Genomic DNA, 26,056 nt, shown 5'->3' with positions numbered 1-26,056 from the left:
CATACTGTACATATATATCTGTGCTTTTTATACATGAGTTTTTCTTTCCATGCTGTTTTCCTGCCTTTTCCTTAGCATCTAGAAAAAGACATTTCTTTCAACAATTTTCTCAGCTGCCACTTTTGAGACATCTGTGATTCTGCCACCCTCAATGTTGCGTTTCCTTAGTTCATTCCTCGCTGCCTCTGTTTGTCCATGTACTTGTCTAGTGCCTGAATGCCTTAAAGATGAGAAGCGTGCTTTCTATTCATCTCTTGTCTTTGCAAGATCTGGTGTAGTGCCTGGCAGAAAACAGACACTCAAGTAGTTGTTACTTGTTATGGAATGACCTACAGAAATACTTAGTGCCAGATTTATCATGGAGATTTCAGGTACAGTCTAATTGGAACGGATCAGTTACTGTTTACTGGAGAAAAAGATTTAATGCAAGGCGTAAAAATATAAAAGGATTTACAAGATAGCCTTACAGAGGCCATCCACAGAGTCAGGTGTGGAGAGTGCAAAAGGGCTATTTGCAGGCTGGGGATCCAAAGGATCCAGTTAAAATCCTGGAGCTTGCTTTGGTGTCCTATGCAAGTCTGCATCGGGAGATTGACATGTCTGTGAGGAAGCTGAAGGGTCTGTGATGGAAGCCAGGCGTCTATACCCAAGGTGACAGTGAAGACTAGAGTTTCTGGAAAGAACTGGAAGAGAGCCTCCCTTCTTTGTTTCCCTTTTATTCCATTCAGGCCAACAAACCTATTGGTTGGTGCTACTCACATCCAGAGGTATATTTTGTTTTCAGTAAATCCCTACCCTCTAGAGCTTTGGTAGTCCAGTTTAGTTGGGCATTTCTTATTCATATTGACACAAGCAGTCAACTATCATAGGGAATTTTGAAGAGCTCCTCAGTTAAAATAATTTGTTTTTAGTAAGATTTCTTCCCGTTGGCCTAGTTTAGATTACTAGCAACATATTAAAAGGAAAGGAAGATGATGCATGACGACACTATTAGCGTGAATTAACTTCCCAATAATAATAACAATAATAATAATAATAATAATAATAATAGCACCAGGATGTTGTTAGTGAACAAATAAGTTCCAGGTAAACATTTATGTTGCCCCGTTTATAACCTAACCTATAATTTATCTTTTGCAAAGAAAGAATTTAATTTGGTATTCCAATTCAATAAGTAAATTTTTTAACTTATACAACCATGTCTTCATATTTTTCAGATTAGGCTGTGTAGAGTTGTCCTGATTTTTAAATTTTAAATAAAATTTGAAGTATTTTAGTTCCAAAACACACTAGACTTATCATATGGAATAATAATTTGCTTGAAGATTTCCAAATTGTTAAGTACTTAGCTTTTTATTTATTTACTAGTAACAATGGTCTATTGAACCTTGCAGTAGAATGACTGGGTCAAAAGATAGGAATGCTTTTTGTGGCTTTGTGTATTTTCAGATTGCCTCCTAGGAAAGGTATATAAATCTGTGTCAATATAGGTTGGGAAGAGGATCTTGTTCTATAATGTGTTTCACAGATTATCTGTGAGTGAATTTGGGATCTAATTGGAAATTTTAAATATGAGAGGTAATCTAAAGAACAACTCAGTTATGGATACAAAGACAAGAAGATAGAAAGAAAGAAAAAACAATAGAATCTCAAGTTCTAAATTTCTGAAATGGTGTGTACTCTGTGGTTTAGTGATTTTTTTTTCAAACTGTTGTATATCCAGAATACTTTAGAGCTTATTGATGGAGGTGTGATCCTGAGCTTCTGTTATTTTATTTTACTTATTTATGCTTTTGGATGAGATTTCTTTCATATTTATGATTCCAGGGTTGAGAATTTGAAAACTTACTACTAACATTTTGAATATATGTTTCAAAATGGAGTCATCTTGTTCATGCCTCTGCTGTTTATTTAAGAAATTAATGGCCTAGTGGTGGCAAACTTACTGTAGTTATGCTACAGTAGGCAGTTTGTATCATTGAAAGCTCTAAAAGCTTTGCCATCACTGGCCTAATTTATTGTTGTCTCCTTTAAAACGCCATGTTACTCACACAAATGACAATAATAGTCTGAATTTTGTGCCTTTCCTGTGCTTTACAAATATCCTCATACTTGGTTGAGATCTGTGTTGATAATGCAGCGTGGTATCGAATCACTTTCCAGTTCCAACTCCCGGGCTGAACTGTGAAGTATCTTTTAGGCAAAGTAGAGATTAAGGCACCTTAAGGGCAGTCACTTCTTATCTTGCTTTTATTAGCAGTGGTGTCAACATGTACTAAAATGTGATGACCCACTCTCCTTTCTGATAAAAGAAGAATGACCTGCCTGGCATGGATGGAGAGAGAGGTGCCTGAGGCAGATTACATTGTCACTTCTCATAATAACAGCAGGCACTGGGGGGAAAAAAAAGGCCAGCGGATTTCTGTTTACCCATGGAAATGTTTGACATTTTGGCTCCTGATGAAATGTACTGTGCAGAGGGGAATAAGGAGTACTGTAAGCAGAGGAAGGATTGAATGAGTAAGGAAAACAAGGAGTCTGACTTCCTGTGAGGGACGGAAGGCACATTCCAGGCCTGGAACAGGGTACTGCAGAGCCCTAAGACCTCAAACCCTAGAGAGAGCCTCACTTTGAGTCTGCTTTTATTTAACCTGTGCTTGTTAAGAGCTAGTGTCTCTCACGTGGTTTGGCTGTGTTTCCAAGGGTGAAACACAGAGCTACCTGTAAAATTAGTAGTCTCTGAGGAGATGCTGGTGTGGAAAATAATTACCCACTCTTTAATGAAGGAGGCTTTTCTTGCTCAACTTTGAGACCAGAGTCTAAGAACTCTTGGAAAAAATTGTAGCTATTTTGAGATGTTTGGTATAATTTAAAACTTTCTTTAGACAGTAATTGTGTGATTTAACCTGTCATCTTGAAGTATGAGTTATATGGAAAAAACTTTTAAGAAAAAAGGTTGTGCAACACATCAGGATATCTCAGAAAAATCTTGAATTTGTCTCATGTCTAGTATGACAACATTTTTGAATTATTATACAGAAAGTTGCATAAGGATTTTCTCTAGAGTTTGTTGTAAATCTTTAAGTGTATTTTAGCCAAAATAAAAGTTTTGTTGATGAAGAACTGATTTGAAAAAGTAAAAAACAAACAAACAAAAAGACCCAATAATGATAAAACTGCGAAACTGTACTGAAGCACACAAATTCTACAAACTGAAAGTTCTTTTTGAATTTTAATTTCTTCATTTGAATCAACTCATTACAAAACATTTTTTAAAATGTCAGTTCTTCATAGAATTAGGAAAAAGCCCATCTCCATGAATTCATGTGGAATCACAAAAGACCCCTGAAATAAATAAAGCAATAAGAAAGAATAAAAGTGATGTAACGTTTCTAAATGGTAATGGTGATTTGTCTGAAAAAACAAGCAGTTCGTTTACAATACATAAAAAAGAGAAAAAACCTCAGAATAAATTTAGCTAAAGGTGTGAAAAATCTCTACAGTAGAAACTATAAAACATTAATAAAAGAAATTGAAGAAGATACAAATAAATGGAAAGATATCTTGTGTTCATGGTTTAAGATAATTAATATTGTCTATTCTACTGAAAGTAGCCTACAGATTCAATGCAATCCTCTCTCAAAATACATTGTCATTCTTCATAGAATTAGAAAAAAATATCTTATTGCATTGTTATGGAATCATAAAAGATCCCTCAAATAAACAAAGCATTCATAAACAGAATAAAACTGGTGGTGACATACTACTAGTAATTTCAAAATATACTACAAACCTTTGACCAAAACAGCGTGGTATTCATACAGAAACAAATATACCCATCAGTGGAACAGAAGAACCCAAAAATAACTGCATTTGCAGCCTACTTTCCCCCCCATTTTTTGGAGATAGGGTCTCCCTGGATAGTCCAGGCTGCCGTTAAACTCACTGTATTGTCCAGGCTGGCCTCTAATAGAGGGCCATCCTTAGCTTCTCCAATGCTGAGATAATACAGGCATGTGCTTTCATTGCCCAGCCAGCCAGTTTATTTTTGACAAAGGAGCAAGAGCATACAATGGGAAAGGGCAATAAATGGTGCCATAAAAACTTCTAATAACTTGCAGAAGAATAAAACTACACCTCTAATTTCTCTCCAGTTATAAATATCAACTCAAAATGGATTAAAGACTTAAAGATCTGAAACTATGAAACTACTAGAAGAAACACGGGGAAAACATGTTTAAGATATTGACCTGACCAGTAAGTTTTTGAATCTGACCCCCAAAAATATGCATAACAAAATACAAATTGACAAATAGGGCTGCACCATTTAAAATGCTTCACTGCAGCAAAGAGAGTAGTCAGCAGAGCAAAGAGACAACTTATAAAATGGGAGAAATGCTAATATCATTAATCATCAGGGAAATATGAATCAAAACTCCAGTAAGATACCACCTCACCCCAGTTAGAATGGTCATTATTATAAAGACAAAAAGGAACAAATTCTGATTTGGATTTGGACAAAGAGAAATTCTTATTTGCTGTTGGAGGAAATGTAACTTAGGGATTATGGAGCTACTCCTCCACCCCCCAAACAGAACTACATAAGATCCAGCAATCCTACTACTGAGTGTATACCCAAAGAGAATGCGTTAGCGTGGAGAGAAGCCACTTGCACTCCTATTTTTACTACAGCATTATTTATAATGGCCAAGCTATGGAATCAGCCTAAATGTCCATACATTATTGGACAAATATAAAGAAAATATGGTAGCTATACCCAGTAAAATACTTCAGCCATAAAAAAGCATGAAGTCCTATCATTTGCAGCAACATAGATGGACCTAGAGGAAGTTAAGTCAAGTAAGTTAGACACAGAAAGACAAACACTACATGATTTCATTTGTAAGTGGAATCTAAAATCTTTGATGGCATAGGGGTTGAGAGAGGAATAGTGGTTACTAGAGTTTAGGGCAACTGGAAGTGGAAAAAGGGGCAGGGTTCAGACAACTGGTACAGTGCAGTTTGTTGGGAGGAGGAGTAAACTCTGGTCTTCTGTGATATAGCAGGGTGAGTATGATTTAACAACAGTGACTTAGTATATCTCCGAATAGCTTAAAAAGAGGAATTAGAATATACCCACCATAAAAAAGTGATAAAAGTTTAAGGTGATGTACCGGTATGCTAATTACCCTGAGTTGCTTGCTACCCAGTGTGTACATGTGAATCACAATGTTGCATGTGCAAATATTGTGTGTCACTGAAGAAGCACATAGAATGGAAAAACATTAAAAAAGTATCTCATGGTTTAGTAATATTATCCGGGTCAAAACCAACAATGAACTTCTCTGCTAGACATCTTCTTTTTCTTTAAGACATGAGGTTTTTTCACTTGTTAATGTACTTTGGAAGAGGTAAAAAGGCTAAGTATTACTGCAACTTCAGGTTCTAGATTTCTAGTCTACTATCTCATGTTTTTTTATGAATAAGAGATTCATTCTTTTCTTTTTTAAAGGAAGTTATTTAGATTCCCAGTGCTGTTGATTCTGTTCTGCCTATTAGGGAGCCTTTGTACAAAATTTGAGAACAGACATGTTCTGGTGATGTAGGGATTCTTTAATGCTTCCGAAGTGACAATAGTTCATTCCACCTAGAAGTATGGTATCCACTTGGTTGCAAATCTTAAATGCCCACAGTTCAGGTTTGGGTGGCCAGTATTAGGGTAGAGTAGATGTTATGTAACAGAGTATTTTGTGCTTTTGTTCAGTAGGGAAGTTTGAAAAATATTGGCTGCAAATAACAGAATTTCCATACAATGAGCTGTCTGACAGACCCAGAAGCTTCTTAATACAGTCACCGTTGTTACTTCCTGCTGTCCTGCTTTGCCATTTTTAGCCTGTGGGCTCTTTGGTCCACTGTAACCAAGTGATCATAAGACAGTTGGGGGCTGGGGATTTAGCTCAGCGGCATAAGCACCTGCCTTGCAAGCAGGCTGTCGTGAGTTCGATCCCTGGTACCAATAAAAACCGAAAAAAAGACAAAAAAAAAAAAAAAAAAAGACAGCTACAGAAGTGCCAAGTATCGTGTCGTCATGTAACTGTGTTCAAGTAGGAAAAAAGGATGCAAGAACACAAGAGTTTTATATAGGAGATCACTTGCAGGCTCCTGATTATGTCCCTCTGGCCAGATCAGTGTTATTTGGCTGTTCCTGGTTTCAAGGCAGCTGGGAGAAGAAGAAATCTGACAGAAGGCAATGAGATTTCAGTGTCTGACTCAGCGCTCATGATTCTTTCCTTGAATTGGGCTTTTTGATGCCCTTTTTAGGAGAGAGAGAGAAAGAGTAGCTGTTGGTTCAATGTATGACTGGCAATGGGATTTTAATCTGTTATTCCAAAGTGGCCTGGGGATGTGACTGTTATCACCATGCAGTACAGTGCTTTGAGACAAATACTTTAGGGCCAGGATTAGAATTTTGAATCACCCATTTAGCATACTTTGTTATTCTATTTTGTCTCTAAAAGCTAGCGCTATTGCTATGAGTTGGAACACTCTTTGGATTTCATATGGCATATAGTCTAGAAGGACAGAGATTCCAGAAGTTTCAGAACGTTGTGCTAAACAGAATGGGGGGAAGCACAGAGCTGTGAGAGTAGAGATCGGCCCACACAGCCTCACAAGGTATCAGGGAAGGCCTCTTGAAGGAAGTCACATTCTTTCCAAGTCCTGAGACAGGACTCAGCTCATTGCAGAAAATAATGAATTGACCTCTATTTTTGGAAATCAAGGCACAACAAATTTGCTCTCCATGTAGAAATGGGGGCATCTTTAGGATTTCATGTGCTTCATGGAGTAGGTAATTCAATCAGCTGCTCAGAAAGTAGCACAGCATGGTGTAAATAGCATTGTTTTTAAGCCACACAAGTATGGTTTGTTGTCTGTATAAGAAACGGTTTCACTAAGCCTCAGTTTCTTAGAGTATCAATGGAGATACCACATTGCTATGTAGATATCATGATAGAAGTCACAGGCGTTAATATGGCATTGAGTGTGTACAAGGTCTTCTAATCTGGTCATCTCACTTAATACCATGATGACCTTACGAAATAGATTCCGTTCTTATCTCCATTTCACAGGTGAAGAAACTGGGGCCAGAGAAATAATTAATATGCTCAGAGCTCTGCAGCCAGTAGCTAGAAGAGCTGGGGTCTAAATACAGTCTGTCTGGTTCCTAAATCTGTGTCCTGAGAGACCCCGCATTGTACTGAGATAAGCTGATTGTCATTGTGTACTCCACTATCTGGTGATAAACCAGATCAAACTCCTACTCTTTGAAACACTCCATTATCAATTAATAATTTCTGTCCAAACCACAGCTAGTTTCCAGTCCTCTCTGGAAATCTTGGAGTCTCCTTTCTTTCTATCACTGTTTTCTTCATCAGGTCTCTTGGTTTGTCAGTGACTATAAACCGGACCCACCTTCTCTTCTCATTCCTGCCTCTACTTCAGGTTATGTTAGCTCAGAATTCCTCCTTCTAGTAAAACTACAAGTTCCATTACTTCTTGCCCCTGTTTTTCTTTTGTCTTCAGCCTTTTTTCTTTTTGCCAGTCCACCTGTCACTTTCTTAAAAACGTATTTTAAAAATAAAAAAGAATAAAAATGATGATACAGTACTTGTTTCTTACACAGACAACAAACCTTACTTGTATGGCTTCAAAAACAATGCTATTTAACCATGCTGTGCTACTTTCTGAGCAGTTGATTAAATTACCTACTCCATGAAGCACATGAAATCCTAAAGATGCCACCGTTTCCACATAACTTCACACTAACAATGGTTAATGTATTACATATTGTTATCTTTTTAAATTTTTTATTTTAAAGAGGATAAAGCAAAATATAACAAAACAGAACAAAGCAGATCAGAAGAAAACAATGTAAGTGACATAGAGTTTCAAAGAAAGACAACAGGAGATCAACAGTGGCTACCATAATGTCTCTTGTTTTCTTCTAAATAGTTGTCTATATCTTCACACACAATGAATTCATACAAAACAAAGTAGTATAAAACTGATGAATAATAAAAGCATTATAGGCTTTCAAAACTCAACAGTAGGAAAATCAACAGTGGCTACCGTAATGTCTCTTGTTCTCTTCAAAATAGCTGTCCATACCTTCATGTATGATGAAATTAAATAATACAGAACAGACTAAAGCCACTCTAAGCAAAGAATAAAACCATTACTACATTTCACAGCATGACAATAGGAAATCAGCAATGGATACCATAAGCATGTTGCTATCTTTAAAGTAGTTACTCAGATTACAAGAAATAGGCATGAAAAATTGATAAAATAATGCAAGTGCAAACTGTTCTTTTCAGTGAACTAATAGAGATTGGTAGTATCTTGTGTATATATATATATATTTTTTTTCTTTTCCCTTATTTCTTTTCTCCTTTCCCCCATCCAGTTGTTTTTTCCTTTTGAGCAGTTTCTTCCCCTTTCACTTTCACAGTATCTATTGTACATTTTGAGTCTTATTTATTCTTTCAGTTTTTACACTAGGAAAGCAATATGATATTTATATATGTGAGTCTGATTTATTTTACTTATGAGTATGGTCTCAAGTTGCATCCATTTACTTATAAAAGCCTCGAGTTTATCCTTCTTTATGGCTGAGTAGTACTCTATTGTATAAAAATACCACATCTTCTTTATCCATTCCTTGGTTGATGGGCATTTGGGTAGTTTCCAAGATTTAGCTACTACAAACTGTGCTGCTATAAACATGGGTGCACTTATGTGGATGTGTTATGATGTTTTTGATTCTTTTGGAAAAATACCCAGAAGGGGAATAGCTGGGTCAAAACTAGGACCTCCAGTCCTAGTTTTTTGAGGAATTGCCATACTGATTTCCACAGTGGTTGTACCAGTTTACACTCCCACCTACAGTGGGGAAGGGTTCCTTTTTCCTTATAGCCCAATCAGCATTTGTTATTGGTTGATTTCTTGATCTTGGCCATTCTTCCTAGGGTGAGATGGAATCTCAGTGTTGTTTTAATTTGCATTTCTCGAATGTGCAATGATTGAACATTCTTTCGTATATTTATTTGCTGTTTGTATTTCTTAATCTGAGAAGTATGTGTTCATCTCAGGTGCTCATTTTTAGGGGAAAAAAATGTAGCCAACTGTCCCTCAGACAAAGGATTTCTACCTAGAACATATAAAGAATTGAAAAAATCCGACCCCCAAAGCCCACCTTTTACTTCGCTGCCAAAGTTCTTTTCTTATTCACTGTGTTTGGACTTCAGTTCAGTGTAGGTCTTAATTAAATTATTTCTAGTTAGTTAGAATAAAGTTCAAGTGTCACAGGCTCCCAGAGCACTGTCTAATTTAACTAGCATCTTTTTCCCATTTCCAATCCTAACTATCCCCCTTCAAGCTCTATCTGTTTATTGTCTATTTATTTTGTCAGATATCCCCTTGAACTTCTCTTTTAAACTCATCTCCTGTGGCTTCCTCTTTCCCAATGTATGTGAGTGAAATTCAAGGTCCTCCTTAAGATTCACTTCCAAAGGTTTTACCTCGCCAGGTCCTTCCCTTTCACAGAGCCCGTTTATTACTACCTCAGTTTGGGGTCACTTTGTACTTGGCGGTTTGTTGCATTGGTGTACTTGGTATGAGATAGTCAATTCCTGGAAGGCACCTGTTTCTACAGAGCACAGAAAACCTGTCATACTACAGGTGAAAGGACTGATTGATATCTTGAGACTATGCTTTTAGTTTTGCATCGTGGACGTATTTATTCCTCTTGCAGAAAGAGATTCCTGTATAAATATGTATCTTTGTTTGTGTACGGGCATGCATATGTAGAACGTTGCTCCTGGTTACCTGGTAGCAATATGAGCCATCATGTATTTTGCCTAAATGGTGCCTTCTAGTAGGGAAACATATCAGCTGTTTCTCTTAGATTAACTTTATGAAAGGAGTGTGTACTCTATGATATCTATATTGTTTTGCATGTACTTTTTCTAATAGTTAATGTTTTCATCACACTAATACCATTTACATGTTAAAAATAATCAGAGAAAGATTGTACAGAAAGATAATAATGGAAAATAATTCCCCCTAACTCTTCCCAAGCTCCTCTATTAGAGATGATCAGTTTTTCTAATGGCTTCACTGAAATGTAATTTATGTATCATACAGCTCACCCATTTGAAGTATGCAGTTCAGTGTGAAGTATATTCACAGACTGTACAGCTGTCAATACCCAAACTTATTTCTAAAACAAGTCCTGTACCCATGAATTATCACTGACCATTACCTCTCACCCATCACTCTCCCTCAGCCCTAACCAATTATTAATTTACTTTCTGCATTTATAGATTTGTCTGTTATGAAGATTTCACATAAGCAGAATCTGTAACAATTATGTGGTATTTGTGACTGGCTTCTTTCACTTGTATAATGTTTTCAAGGTTCATCTGTGTAATAGAATATACAATACTTTATTTTTATGGCTGAATAAGATTACAGTACCACACTTTATCATTCATTATTTGATGGGCTTTTGGATTATTTTCACTTTTAACCTGTTATGAAAAAAAATTTAAAGAGGCACAAACAGGCTTATTAAGCAGAATTTAAAGTACATATTCAAGGAAAATAAGAGTACAGCCCCTCAAAAGAGAGATGCCTGTGTATACTTCTTTAAAGATTCATAAACAGAGTTTTCTGGTGGGCATGTGTTTTCATTTCTCTTGACTCATCACTTAAGAGTGAAATTGCTAGCTGGGGATTTAGCTCAGCGGCATAAGCACCTGCCTTGCAAGCAGGTGGTCATGAGTTCGATCCCTGGTGCCGATAAAAATGAAAAAGACAAAAAAAAAAAAAAAAGAGTGAAATTGCTATTTCATGATTTATCTATCTATGCTCACCTTTTTGGAGTGACTACGAAACTGTTTTCCAAAGTGATCATATCAAAAAATTCTAACTAGCAAATGTGAGAAAATGTGAGTTCCAATTTTCCTGCATCTGTGCCAGTACATGTTATTGCTTGTATTTTTACCTCTCATTAATTGTCTTTATTTCTTTGAACTAGTCAGAGTAAGATAGTTTTTCTATTAATTTTTTTTGAACAATGGAAGTCAGATTCAATAGTATGTCATATATATACATATATTAAAGAAAGAAGGAAAAAAAAGAGGGTTGGTGTGATTCAAAACAACAGATTATCCAAAAGTAATTTAGAAGTTTTTAAATTAAACAGAACATGTTGAATGTTGGCAATTATATCTGGCTTCTTGTCTATATATTTTTTGTTTGTTTGTTGTTTTTGTTTTTTTCCTTTTTTATCGGTACTGGGGATTGAACTCACGACTGCCTGCTTGCAAGGCAGGTGCTTATGCCACTGAGGTAAATCCCCAGCCCCTTCTTGTCTATATTTTAAAAAAATCACCATGATTGTATCTTTTTCCTGTGTTTTATTATTGAGATGTAATTCACCTATCATAGAATTAATCATTTTGATGTCTATAAGATGACCACATCAATTTATTAGTACTTTTAATAGTGATACTATCTTTCAAAATATTTGTATGCACTTAAAATATTTCTTTAAAATAATAATGAAAGAGAAGAATGAAGTTTTTATCTCCTAAAGAGCCCTCAGAGATCTGTAGCAGGAAGATTTTAAAGACTATGAGGCAAAGCAGATGTCACTTGTTTTAAGGTAATTAAGATAACTCTTGAGTTTTTTGTATAATATAGTAGGTATAGCCTCTTTCAAAATTAGAAGGATATGTCTTCCTTGTTATTCTGACATGAATATTTAGCAGTGCCATAGCTAACCCGAGGATCATACAGTAAATGTTAACAAGAAGCACCAGAACTTGTGTTTTTTCTGTCCTATTGTTTTTCTACAAGAATGCTGACAGCTAGAATGGCTTTGTGACATTGTGCCTACAAAGCTGCATATTACATGTGTAGTTACCTGGGTAGGTGTACAGCATATTTTTTTTAAAAAGCTGGACATAGTGATTGGATGTCACCAGTTATGTCTGTTTTATAGGCTGAAGAATTTTGTGTATACTTTGAAAATAATTGCAGATTAAAATTTATCAGTAATCTTTAGCTTAGTAATTTGTATTTCTTCTAAGTGAAGAGAATATTTTCTGATGATAGGAACTTTCTAATGTGCACATAGGACTGAAAATATGCTTTATGTACTACTTTCAGAGTTTACTTATTTATTTATTGTTTGCTTTTTTGCTCAGTGTGTCATAGTTTTCTTTTCCAGGGGAAAATATGTGCATTGTACTAGATTCTTCCAGTTCCCCATCTCATAATTTTCCTTACGGCTACATGGTTCCTCTCTACTTTACTTAGGGGCACTCCAAATGTCATCGGGCATATGTAATAGTGTTTATTGCTGATCTGGTGGGAACCACGTCTGTTGCTTTTTAAGTGCATTTCAAAGTCCCAATGTCTCAAGTTTTTTCTCCCTCCCTTACCCACCTGAAATAGAGAAAACTTTACTGTATATTCTCATTATAAGACACATGATCATAAAGTAATGCTGGAAGATTTAAAGGAGAAAGTGTAGAAGTCGCTTTAATCTTGTTTGCCAGATGGATCACTGTGAGCATTTTGGCCAACTGTCACCTGTGAGTCAGATTCAGCCTGGATGGCCTGGGAGCTAAGAATGGCATTTACGTTTCTAAGGAGTTGAGAAAAAAATTAAAATAATACTGTTTTATGATGTGAAAAACATACGAAGTTCAAAATTTAATTTCTGTAGGTAAAACTTTATTAGTGCGTAGCTGTGCTGAGTTATTTACATATTGTATCTGACTACTTTCCTAAGAAAACGGTGGGGTTGAATAGCTATGAAGTATTCCTCTGAATCCTGTTCACACCACTTACTCTCTGGGCTTTTACAGAAAAGAATTTGATGGCCCTGATCTAAATCTTTAAGGGTTTTTTCTGTAAGTGTGTGTGTATGTGTGTGCACGCTCGCGTGTTTAAACAATTGAATCACTCAACACGCTTTTGTAATCTACCAATTTTATAATATTGTTTACTAATGACTTCTGTATTCTCTTTTATTTCATTGAATTAAAATCTGAGAGCTACTACATTGCATTGTTCCTTTTTATATTTGTATTATTAAACCTATCAGATATTATCTAGGAATAGTAATAAAATTACTATATTTGTTAGAATTGATTTTAATTCTTTAATGAAATAGAGTTTCGTTTTCTCACATAACATGAATTAGGAGACAGGTAGTAGTCAAGGTGTCCAACAAAGTGTTTGGGGAGCCACACTTTTTCTGACATTCTGTTTTGACATTGTGCACATGTAATTTCACTGAAAGATAGTAACTGAACTGTCATTTGCTGTGTAGCAAGTCACTATAAAACTTAACAGTTTGAAAAAACAAATATTTATTATCTCACAGTTTCTGTAGGTTAAGAACCCAGAAAGGATTTAGCAGTTATCTCTGGCTAGTTATTTTGACTGGTTAGAATCCGTTATGAGGTTGCTAAAGATGTGGGCTGGGAATTCAGTTCTTTTAAGCTTGGACTCTGGTGGAAGGGATGTTTTCAAGCTCCTTCATATGCTGTTGGTGGGCTGTAGTTACTGGCCCCTGGCTGGAGTCATCAGTTCCTTTCTACATTGGCCACTGCACAGGGCACCTCACAACATGTATACTGGCTTCCTTCATAGTGTTTGTCTCTGTCTCTGACTCTCTTTCTCATGGAGATTAGAGTCTTTTTGTTTTTTTCCTGTTACAACAATATTTACCCCCATTATATTAGTATGTTTTCAGTACATAATAAATGCAGTCATAGACTTACATTTTCATTTCATCAACTAGAACTGTGCTATGTGACCACACCTAGCTGTAAAGGTGTCTGGGAATGCAAGCTTTTTGGGTAAGCATGTTGTTGTACTGGTCAAAATCAGCATTTGTTAACAAGATAGATTGTCAGTATTTACACTGGTGAACCACAGAAGTATCTACAATAGTTACCTTTTAAGTGTTCACTGTGGTATTTGCCTGGTCTACAGTGGGCACTGAATTAAACAGTATATGGCTATTGTTATTATATGTCATATAATGTAGCTTTGGAAACAAGCTTGTTGATAAAGCAGAATCCTTGTATGTTGGTGCTGAAAGAAGTAGCATGAAGGGAAAAAACGCTGACATTTATTTAATATATTCATGTACCAGGCATTTTATTTATATGAATTATCTGATTTCGCTTCATAATATGCCTGTGAAGTATTATTTACCTTACTTTACACATGAAAGAAAAAAGACCCAAGCTTATTCAGTGGGTTGTATAAGGAGCATTTTCCAGTAGTGTCCCTTGCATTGTTATAGTTTGAGAAGCTATTGAACCCTCATATTTGGGGGACTGGAGTAGATGGAGCCTTGGGGCCCTTGATTTTCAGTTTCCAATATCCCCTTCTTATTACTCCAGTGTGACTTGAAAATATAATTATCCACATCCTCCGTGATGCCACATTCACATCATGGAGGATGTGGATAATTATGTTAGAGTGTATTGCTGGATTAACAGGTGGGTGGTGGAACTAGAATTTGAACCTTGGTATGGACACATAATTCTAGAAGCCTGTCTTCCTTCCTCTGTCAGGTTCCTTCTTCTCTCAAGAGACAGTAAATTTTAATTAGACTGAAAGAAGAATTAAATTCACTATTTAATTCATATACTGTATTTATTTTATAGTCATATTCTCTTTTTTAATAGACATAAGACATCTTGGATTATTTTTAATATTTCTGGCTCAACTGTAATCTGAATGGAAACGTACTTGGCCACTAGGTGTCTCCCTGTGGTTCTCTCCTTTGTCCTGTGCCACACTTATTAGCAAAAAAGTAAGATGGATATAAGAAAGATTAGACAGCAGACACATGTAAAAATGCATGGAATGCACACTTTGATGATTCCATTTGTCTTTTTCATCCTGTAATCTCCACTTCTGTTGCTCATCTGATGGTTGGATATAGATCAATTCTTTGGAATCTTAGATGAATTTTTGATATCTTTTTCATTTGTAAAAGTGGGAAGATTGAAGGGGGAGAACTTTTGTGTTCATCTAGCTATGTTAGGTAATGAAATAATTGTAACATGTTTGCAGAGAATTTTAGGTACGATTTTTAATATAGTTTATTATCATGGGAATTATGTTTGCTGGGCAGATAATGATTGTGGTTATTAATATTAATTTCCTTGTTCCTTTATATAATAATACTGGTTGTAATTTACATGTATTATCACTTATAATCCTCATAGGAATCTTGCTTGTATGGTTACCATTTTCCTCTTCTGATTTTAAGATGAGGAAATTGAAGCTTACGGAGGGGTTAATTGGTTCTAAGTTTAATAGAGTTTGCTCACTTTCAGTCAGTTTTTCCCCCTGCATTTGGAAGTTCATTGTAGTGATGGGGGAGAGTTTGACTTAAGTCAGTAGGTTTAAGAATTCCTATGAAAGAATTCAGAAAGTGCTTGTGGAATCGTGGTTTGGTTGAGTACAGACATCTATTTTCTGCAGTTGTCTCATAGAAGTGAGCAGTATGTTCTGGATGTGGGCTCCCTTCAGGAAGGCTACAGGCTCTTTGCAGAATTACAAATTGTGTACACTTAGGGATCACTTCCTTTTACTTGCTTGCAAATGCAGCACCCATTATCATAGAAACTGCAGGGCATTTGACAGCTCGAGTTCAGACCTGGAGCTTCACAGAATGGAATATTCTTCTTATTCAATTAGAGGCATACTGAAAAGATGGAAAGGCAGCTAAGCCTAGGGTTTCCTTTGAGACTGCTGACTGATATGTTCTCTTTTACCTGAATTTAGAATTTGTATTAATTTCTAGGTTTTTCAATCATCTTTTAAAAAAATCAGCTCACTCTAGGTTTTCTTTAGTCACAGATAATTTAATTGCATTAAGTATCTCTCCAGTTGACTCCAGTTGTGGTGGTGATTTCTGCAGACCATAGGAAAATGTCTGACAAATGTGAGATGAGAGAGCTTTGTCAGGCAGGGAGCACTTTCTCTGGGAAGTCAGAGCTGGCAGTGGGAGCAGTCCCCAGCGCTAACAGGCACACCCACAAGATCTGCCTCTAACACTGTCACTGCTACCTCTTTGTTCCCCTTTCCCACTCACTCACTTCCTGCCAGTGATTCATGACATATTTCCTAGCAGATCAAATGTACCTCTGACACCTGATTGCCGAGTGCTTCTTGTTTACAGTTGCTTTCCAAGGACACCTAGACAAGATGGAAAGCTTAACGTGCAGTAATTAAATTTGCATCTGCTCAGTGACAGGACTCAAAGACATCTCCCACCCCCACTGGAATCTCATTGTAGAGCTCCCACTGTTTTTGACCATACAGCATCTAGAAAAGGCAAGATGTGGACAGGTAAACAAACATTGGTTCAGTCTACTGCCTGTCATTAAATAATGAATATTAAATAGGCTTGCTGATATCCCTTTCTTGTTTGACTTTCTTTTCTTCACCTACTTGTTTAGCCAGGTTTGCAACTGATTTTAAATATAAGAACTGTAGCTTGGAGGTGATTTTTAATTTCAATCTTTTTAAAGGAAAACAAACATTGCCAAACAATCTGGATTGGTTTAACACACTTTGGATTGTACATTTCTCACAAATGCTAATGAATAATTCAGCAAAGCCAAACACAATCTGCTGGTGGTATCTAGTGTTATTCACACTTGCTAATGAATAATTCCCTTTGGCTTTTATAGGGCAGCTCTAAGGAGTGACTTCTGAGACTCAGATGGGTTATTATTGGGCTATTTGTCAGTGTCCTTGGGGCATTGTGAGCCAGAGCCCAACTTGGCTACCAGCTCCACATACCTTCTTCAATTCTTCTGGGAAACATGCGACTCTCTCTGTCCCAGCATCGCAGCCCTAGAATGTTGCTATGAAAGAAACTGTAATAGGATTCTGTTCCATGTATAACTTCATTGATTCATTTCCCTCATTGTTTTTTTCAAATAAAGAAATGTTCATTGAGCTCCTTAGGAGTTACAAAGTACAGAGCATGGCATTGTGTATATATAGAGGTAAGAGCAGTTTTGTGCTTTAGGAAGTATAGGTTATAGGGCTCTGATAGAGGAAACTCAAGGTTCATTTATTTTTGTCAAAATAGTTACCATTTTCTCCCTGTGTTTTCAAATATGCATTTGAGTGCATATTTGCTGTTAATGGTGCTAGGTGAAGTTTTATGTTACTTTGGTTAAGCTTAAAATTTATTAATCTTAGAACTGCATATAAGATAAACCCTATAGAGTTCTAGGACTGGGTAAATGATATGTGTTCATTTCTGCGGCACTGAAGTTAGAAATGTGGTATGACTTGGTGTTACTATCTTGGAGACTCTCAGGATGGCAAGTTGGATTTATGTGTGCCTGAGTAGTCTATATTTAGCAATCATACTGCATAGTGTGTAACTTGGACATCACTGAGGTGCACTTAGACTTGATAAATTTTTTTTTTCTTGCAGCCTGTATCTGTGTCAGCTTTTTCTGTTCAACTCCTAGTTTTTACTCTTCTTTTTAAGCATTTCGAAAAATTGTAACATTAGTTTCACACAGTTAGGTGGAAATCATGTGATTAATTCTAGCCAATAAAACTAAGTAGAAATGATTATCATTTCCTTGTCAACATATGCGAGAGCTAGTCTGCCACCATGAGCCTGACCTTTCTTTTCTGCCTGAGCTTCAGGTCATGAGTTTCAGGTGGTGGCATCTCTCTTAGATTCAGTCCATGAATGATTGTGTGGAACTGAGACACACCCTCCTCCACTGATCTATGCTTGAACAAGAAAAAGACCCTTATTGCATTAAGCCCCTAAGATTGGGAGTTTGTTTCTTGCATACTACAACATGATACACTAATATAAAAGGATTAGTGGGTTAGCCATGGCCTGTTATTCAACAAGATTTCAGCTAGCTTTGCAGCATATAGTTCCTTTTATTAAAAATAATTTTAATTGAAAATTGACAAATTGTAGTTGTATGTAATTTGTGGGGCACAAAACAATAAAATATGTATATATTGTCAAATAATTAATGAAGTTACCATATCCATTACTTCAAATAGTTATCATTGTAGTGAGAACATTTGAAATTTACTCTCAGGATTTTGAAATGTATGTTATTTAGGGTTCGCCATGCTGTGCAACAGCAAAGTAGAACAGTAACAGTAACAAAAACACATCCTTCCTGTCTAATTGAGGCTTTGATGACTTTGATCATAATTTAAGCATCTCTCTTCATTCTGTTGTATCCATTATTCTGTTTTTTTGTGTTCTTGTTTTAGATTCCAGATGTGTGTGAAAGTATGTGATATTTGCCCTGATGTATCTGGCTTATTTCACTTTGCATAATGTTCTCCGCTTTCATTCATATTGTTACAAATGGCAGAATTTCTTTTTCTAGGCTGACTGGTATTCAATTGTGTATATTTATGACATTTTTCTGGGTCTATTCATCTCTCTCTTTTTTGTGCTTTTGAGACAGGGTCTTGCTATGTACACCTTGAGCTCACTTTGTAGCCCCAGCTGGTCTCAAATTTGTGATGCTCCTCCTGTCTCTTCCTTCTGAGTGCTGAGATTACAGGCATGCACGTCCATGCACTACCGGCTTCTATTCGTATCTTGGAGGACACATAGGTTGATTCCAGAACTGTGCTACTGCATAGTGCTGCAGTGAACGTGGTGCTGCAGACATCTCTTTGACATACTGTTTTCACATCTTTTGGTAGAGACTTAGAGGTGGAGTTGCTAGATTGAATGATAATTGTATTTTTAGTTTTCAGAGGAGTGGTCGTACGGTTTTCTATAATGACTGAACTAAGGTACATTCCCACCAGCAATGACAGTCCCTTTTCTCCATGTTCTTGGCAGTGCTTTTGTTTTGTTTGTTTTTTTGAAAGTGACAAATCTTACAGATTTGAGGTGCTATGTCATTGTAATGTTAATTTTGATTTCTTTAATGATTAGTGCTGTTGAGCATTTTCTCATGTATCTATTGACCATTTGTATATGTTCTTTTGAAAAATATCAGGTCCACTTCCTACTTTTTAATTGTATTTCTTTCTTTTTTTTTTTTTTTAGTACCGGGGATTGAACTCACTGACAATTACTCCGTTGAGCCCTGCCCCGTTAATTGTATTATCTATTTCTTTTCTACAGAGTTGCCTTAGTTCCTTACCTAGTTTGAATATTAAATCCTTGTCACATGTATGGTTTTCATACAAACTATATTTTCTTCTAATGGATAATATGTTGTCTCTTCACTCTGTTGTTTCCAATATTACATAAAAGTTTTTTTCTTTTAAATTTTGATGTAATACCATTTGCCTATATTTATTTTTCTTGGCTTTTGAGGTCAAATCTAAAAAAAATAATTGCCCATACTATTGTTGTGTGGTTATTCTCACTGTTTTCTTATAGTAGTTTTATGGTTTTTGGTTTAGTGTTTAAGTCTTCAGTCAGTTTTGAGTTGATTTGTGTATGTTATGAGGTAAGTGTTCTTTTTCATTCTTTTGCAAGTGGATATCCAGTTTTCCAGCATCACGTGCTAAACAGACCGTCCTTTTCCCAAGATATATATTTGGCACCTTTTTTGAAATCAATTGACCACAGATTCATGGGTTCATTTTTGAGTTCTTTATTCCCTTACATTGGTTAATGGTCTAACTTTTTTTTTAATTTTCAAAAGCAGAACAGAAAAAAGGATAGAAGCAATACAGAATTTCAGAAAAATAGGTATTTAGTTAATATATTGCATAATACTATCTTAGAAGTAGTTGTTCGGGTTATAAGATTTAGGCATAAAAATGGTGAATCAAATAATGAAAGCACAAACAGTTCTTTGTGATGAACTAACAGATTAGTAGTATAGTTATTGCCTAGGTTTTAGATCACAACTGTGCTATTTTATTTACTTTCACTTTATAGTATAGTTTGCAAAAGAGTAATGTGCTGCCTCCACCTCTGTTCTTTTGTCTTGGTGATTCAGGTTTCTATGATTTTTTTTCTATTTCTATGAAAAAATTGTACTGAAATTTTGATAGGGATTGCACTGAATCTAAGTCACTTTGGATAGTATGGACATTTAAACAACATTAATTCTTCCAGAACACGAATTAGGATATATTTTTATTTGTGTCTTTTAAAATGTCTTGTAGTTTCATTAATGATGTAATTGTGTAAGCTTTTTATGTCCTTGGTTAAATTTTAAGTTATTTTATTTTTAAAATTATTTTTGATATAGCTAGTATAATTAAGATTGTCACCTTGATTTGTTTTGGGGGTAGTTTATTGTTGGTGGGTAGAAATGCTACTGCTTTTTGTGTGTTGATTTTGTAACCTACAACTTTACTGTATGCATTTATGTATTAGTTGTAACAGTTTTGGTGTACTTACTAGGGTTTCCTTTCATATGACCACGTCATCACCAATACCAGCCCTTCCATTTCTTTCTTACATTTTGGATGCCTTTTGCTTTAACTTCTCTTTCCTAATTGCCTGGCAGTGCTTCTAGTACTATGCTGAAAAGAAGATTGGACATTCTCTTTGTAGCCTGGATTTTAGAGCAAGGGTTTCAGTTTTTTACCATTGAGTATAATATTGGTTGTGGCATATCCTATTTTCCCTTTATTGTATTTAGTACATTCTTTTTGTATGTGTTTTGTTAGTCTTTTTATCATCAAATGATGCTGAGTTTTGTTAAGTGCTGTTTGTCCATCTGGTTATGTAACCATATTTTTTTTGTCCTTTATGCAGAATATAGTTTCTATTAGGATTTGAAGGGACAGGAAGAGTTTGTTTTGTCAATTACCAAGCAATCTGTGGTATAAAGAGTCGTGGAAATAAAAGAATAACTTGTAAATAGAGACAGAGTTAAGGCCATCAAAAATAATATTCATGGATTTTGAATTTCATCCAGCATGCTAATTGGGTAAGAATGTGAACCTCTAAATTTCCTCTTTGCTCATAACTCAAATGAGGGTCTAGCTATCCCTTGGAAGATAATTTTGTACATTTTAAAAGATTATAATGAAGAAAGAATATTTGGTAGGGGAAATACGTGACTCACAGTGCCTAAACTATTTTCTAGCATCTTACAAGAAAGTTTTAACTGAGCTGGCGTTTAAACCCTGAGCATCTTCATAAACTGCTATCAAGAAGTATCCCACTTACTAAAATATAAGTTTTTGCCAGACTTGGAGGTTTTATTAGTCTTTGTATATTTTTGTTCAGCATTGGCCATGACAATAAATTGTATAAACTCAGAACAAGTTTATTAATTGGATTGCACAAAGAGTATGGAAGATACAGGGGTATTTCAGAGTATGAGAAAAGAGAAGAAATCATTAAAAGTCATAGATTTGAAGGAATAGACTGTTTCTTTGTTTTGTGAGTAGTGATGGTTCTAGATTTGTTTAAAGCTAATAAATATGGAATAATAGCCAAAACAATAGAAACTACCCCAGATGTCCATCAGTTTAGAAGTAGAAAAAATGCAGTATATCCATATAATGGAATATTATTCTGCAAAAATGAAGCACTGATAACATGCTACAGCATGGATGGAGGTTGAAAACATAAATGAAAGGCAAGCAGAAAAGACTACATATTGTATGATTCCACTTTTATGGAATATCTATAATAGGGATATTTATGAAGGTAGAAAGTGGATGAATGATTTCCTAGAGCTGGGGATAGGTTACAGAGGGAATCAAGACTGAGTGATAGGCACAAGGGATTCTATTGGGGGTTTGTAATAGAGTTCTGTACTCTATAGTAGTTACTGCACAACTCAATGTATTAAAAACCATCGAATTGTACACTGTCAGTGAGTGAATTCTACATTGTATGAATTATATCCCAAATACATTAGTAAATTAATTATGTAGATTTCTTACTTTTCAGTATTGTTGCTGATTTTACATCTTTTTGTTCAACAAATAGCCAGAATTTGAATCTCTTACTCAGTACAGTATTTTAATTCTCTTTGATATGCCTATTCTACTTTATGTACTAGCACATGTGCACAAATGTATAAGTATGTTCTTTGTGACATTATTTGCGTTGGCTTAACATAGTAAACAATGTAAACATTCATCAGTGGGGGATATGTTAAATAAGTTTACAAAGATGAAGCCAATGGGAACACAAAGGAATCCTCAAGTTATTTAAATTAAAAAAGGTACATGTTACTGTTTGTGTAAATGTTTGCATGTACTTATGGAATATGCAAGAAAGATTCAGCAGTAGTTAGGTCTTTGGCAACATTTGAGGGAAAACTTGAGTTAGTCTGAACAACCATTTCCAATATTAGAACTTATTTTAATACATTTTTATAGTGGTATTAGTAGCCAAATAATGGAAGCAACACAGATGTCCATCAATTAATGAATAGGTAAACAAAATGTGGCGTATTCATACGTAATCATATAAGTAGGATCAAAGGAATTTTGAAAATAAGTCAGTTTTATTTTGAAGAAATTTTTAAGAAAGTAGTTTTCAAGTATTATCCTTAAAACTTTAAAAAATTGTTTTCTATATTATGGCTCAGCAGCCAATCTTGCATCTGTTTGTGCATACCCCTTTTTAATTCATGGGAAATAATTTGTTTTAGGACTCATCCCACTTCACCCCCAACCCCGACCACTAATGGTACAGAACTTATGTGGTTCCACAGTAATTTTAAAACTGTCTTCTGACCCAGCTGTGAGCACTATATCTACAGGGCTTACAGGGGACAATATCAAACTGCAAATACTTTAATGTCTCCTCTGAAGTGATAAGTGAAGTTTATAGTTATAATAAAAAGCCCATTCCCCTCTCAAGATATAAAGTAATTCACATACCCTAATGTGACTATTTTTTCTTTTAAAAAAGAATCCTTCATTGAGTTTTTTTAAAAATCAAGGATATTTCCAAAATGGGCATTTATTTAATGTAGCCCAAGAAAGGTAAATGAAATAAAATGTGATTAATACTCCTCTAGATACTTATTTTTTTGTTATTGAAAAAATATTTCTAAGTTTTGCATTTGCGTTTTTCACTTTGTAAACAGAGACAGTTTACAAAACCGTGTAATTTACAAAATACTTGTTATTTTTCTAGGAGAATCTGTAATTGGATCTTCCTGTTTTTTTCTTTAATGCAACTTTTGGTTTGGGTCCTTCTTAGTGTAAATCTTTCAACCTGCCTGCACCTTCACTACCATTTTAAGAGGTGGGGAAGAGCAGTCGGTGTCCACACTGTATATCAAGGTGTCACCATTAAAATTTAGGTTCTTCTTTGGAAAAGCTGTTTCCTCATTTTGAACGTGTGAGACTGTGAAAGCAGGATATCTGAGTCTTTCTCCTGTCACAATAAGCTAGGATTTCCGTCCTGCCTTTCCAAATGTAGTAGTTCTTGCTGTTTCCAGGGACTGCATTTTCTCTTAAAGATACTCCATTTTCTTCATGTTTCTGCTGCACAGACAGAGGCTGACCTTGCTGATGATTCTCCTTGTGCATAACATGGCACCTGGCTCTGTGCAATTGAAATTTTCATTTAATTTTTACATCTATGTGTGCTCTTAAAGACCTCGGTTTGGAGGAATTCTTTTATAACCAGTCTTTCTCTCAGCTAAGTCTTATTTATGAATTTTGGAAGTTTAGATCAATTATTATTATTAGGTGACATAAACCCAGTCATTTGAACTATTAAAATTGTGAAGTTACCATATGACATTATATGAATCAGATCTTCCACAGTACAGCTGAGTCAAGTGAGGCCCAGAGAGCTTGTTGGTTTCATCAAGATTCCACAGCAGCTTTATTTTAGAACTAAGTCTGCAATTTAGAATTGCAGGTATAGAGTTTTTTCTATAAACTGAGTGAAAAGCTTGAAGATATAAATTAAGGATAGATTGCTTGCTTAGCATGAGCCCCGTGGGCTTAATCTCCAGCACTGAAGAATCAAAAATAACAACAACAACAAAAAAAAACCCCTCAAAGATACTTTGAATAAAATAATGATAGGATAAAAAGGATAAAATAATGAGAAATTAGAGGAGGGCTGCTCAGCTGGAATAGAACACTGCATTAAAATACCTCAGCAATGCTGGGCTTGTTGGTACATGCCTGTAATTTCAGATACTAGGGAGGCAAAAGCAAGAAGATCACAAGTCCAAAGCCGGCCTGAGCAAATTAGGGAGACCTTGTCTCAAAATAAAAAAAATAAAAAGGATAGGAATGTAGTTCAGTGGTGGAATACCCCAAGTACCACAAGCAAAATTCCTCACGTGTGAAATACTCTACATGCTGAGATACTTAAATTTTTATTTCTGTTTTAATCAAAGGAAATAACTCTTCCATTAGCACGCTTCTGACTATAGGTTATTGATAGTATGATGTTGGTGGTACTTATTCTTTGTTTTGCTTTTAGTGGTGGAGAAGACAGACTGTACAGAACTGAAGAGATGCTTGTGGTAGAACAGCTGTGCAGACAGTGTTGTGGATGGCTGTAGGAAAGCCACAAGCCACGTCTTTCCTAGGTAAAAGGGCTGACCTGTTACTATTCCTAGTTGTGTGTACAACATGTGTTAGAAGAAGTAATTATTTTTAGCTGACTGACTATGACCAAGATTAATAGCTCTTGAAAGGGCTATAATGAAAGGCTGCCCCAACTGACTTCTACATTTTTCTTTATTTATCCTGCTCTCATCCCTGTCACCTTTGGGCATCAGCCAAATGTCGTTTATGTGAGATTTGCCCCTTGGATGTGAAAGGCCTCTCTTTCTTAATGATGGGAGGTGATTGGGCTGCAGGGCTTAGGAACTTGGACAGTTGACATGACCTAGAGGTGAGCTCCTTCAGGTCTGTGGGTGTCACAGGAACAGGACACTTGCTCCTGAGGGAGAAACAACGTAAGAATATTTGACTGTCTAATCCAGCTCATTGAGGTGTACTTGAGGTTTAACGGGGGAAGGATCAAGGGCTATATTGTCAACTTCACATATTTCAGTGGCCTTCTGTTTGGACCACTTGGAAGGTTCTTGTTCTGAAGAGGATATCTTGACTGAAATTGTCAACTATTTCTAGTTTTATAAAATTTGGAAGTCTTCATATACTGCTCTGCAAGTTAACTCCCTTCCTCTCACTTCTTGTCATGAACTTTACAGGGCACATAACTACCCAAAACTCAGATTGCGTTTCCCAGCCTCCTCTGCAGTGAGGTGTGGCTGTGTGACTGATGAGAGGCCTTGTCCTGTGGTCATTTTTGGGAAGTTTCCTTACAGTAAAGCTGGTATGTGTTACTGCCTTTTTGTTCGAGACCCTTCCTTTTATCAGGCTGCCTAGAATGGAAATATAGTTATCTGTGGATCCTGAAGATGAAGGCTAGTCTTTCAAATGATGAGCTAGAAGGGGCTTGGGTCTTTACGGACTTCAGGAGTGCTACCCTTTCAGCCAGGTTAAGATGATGCTATTTTAGATTTAGTGGCACTTGACGGTAAATCTAAACACAGGTAATACTCTATTTCTGTACATTGCACAAGAAGAAAATAAATCTCTAGTCCTCAGATTCCTCTTTTTCATCTTAAGTGTTAATACAAAAATTTAAATAGACTCCTCTCTGTTCCTTTCATGTCCTGTAAATTAAAACAACATACAAAGAAGGTAATGCAGTAATTTAATTAGAGACATGAGAGATAAATTAGCATGAGAGAGGGATTAGCAAGAAGGCTAGAACAGAAAACAAAGGTGTTGAGAAGAATGATAGCTAGCACTGCTCTGAATGGCGCCTGTAAATAGGTCAGGGAGCCTTCATCACCTTCTGATGTTGGTGGCAGGGACAGTCTTTTCTTAGAGTTCTAGAGGGCTTTAGGGACTCAACTTCATCTGCTTTCTTAAGGCCTTGGGGAGCTTTTTTAAATTGTAGGTTTCAAATGTTAGTCTCTATTCAGTGCTTTTTGGTCCCTTGCATGAGACTGCT

The 26,056-nt window shown here is 35.9% G+C and overlaps 1 protein-coding gene across 8 annotated transcripts in view; it reads left to right on the top strand.

Moving 5' to 3' along the window:
• Fto (FTO alpha-ketoglutarate dependent dioxygenase) overlaps positions 1-26,056 on the top strand; it is a 420,563-nt gene that overhangs the window by 39,084 nt on the left and 355,423 nt on the right. Inside the window, exon 2 of one of the 8 annotated variants that reach the window (XM_063247101.1) lies at positions 24,509-24,617. The exons of the other annotated variants lie outside the window; for them this stretch is intronic. The gene's annotated coding sequence lies outside the window, so the exon portion shown is untranslated. The remainder of the gene's footprint in view (positions 1-24,508; positions 24,618-26,056) is intronic. 8 annotated transcript variants of the gene reach the window in all.

The sequence above is a fragment of the Cavia porcellus genome, unplaced genomic scaffold, assembly GCF_034190915.1.
Source record: "Cavia porcellus strain 051 isolate PalLab524CR breed Dunkin Hartley unplaced genomic scaffold, mCavPor4.1 scaffold_4, whole genome shotgun sequence".
Lineage (NCBI taxonomy): Eukaryota > Metazoa > Chordata > Mammalia > Rodentia > Caviidae > Cavia > Cavia porcellus.
This window is presented reverse-complemented; position numbering and strand designations above follow the sequence as displayed.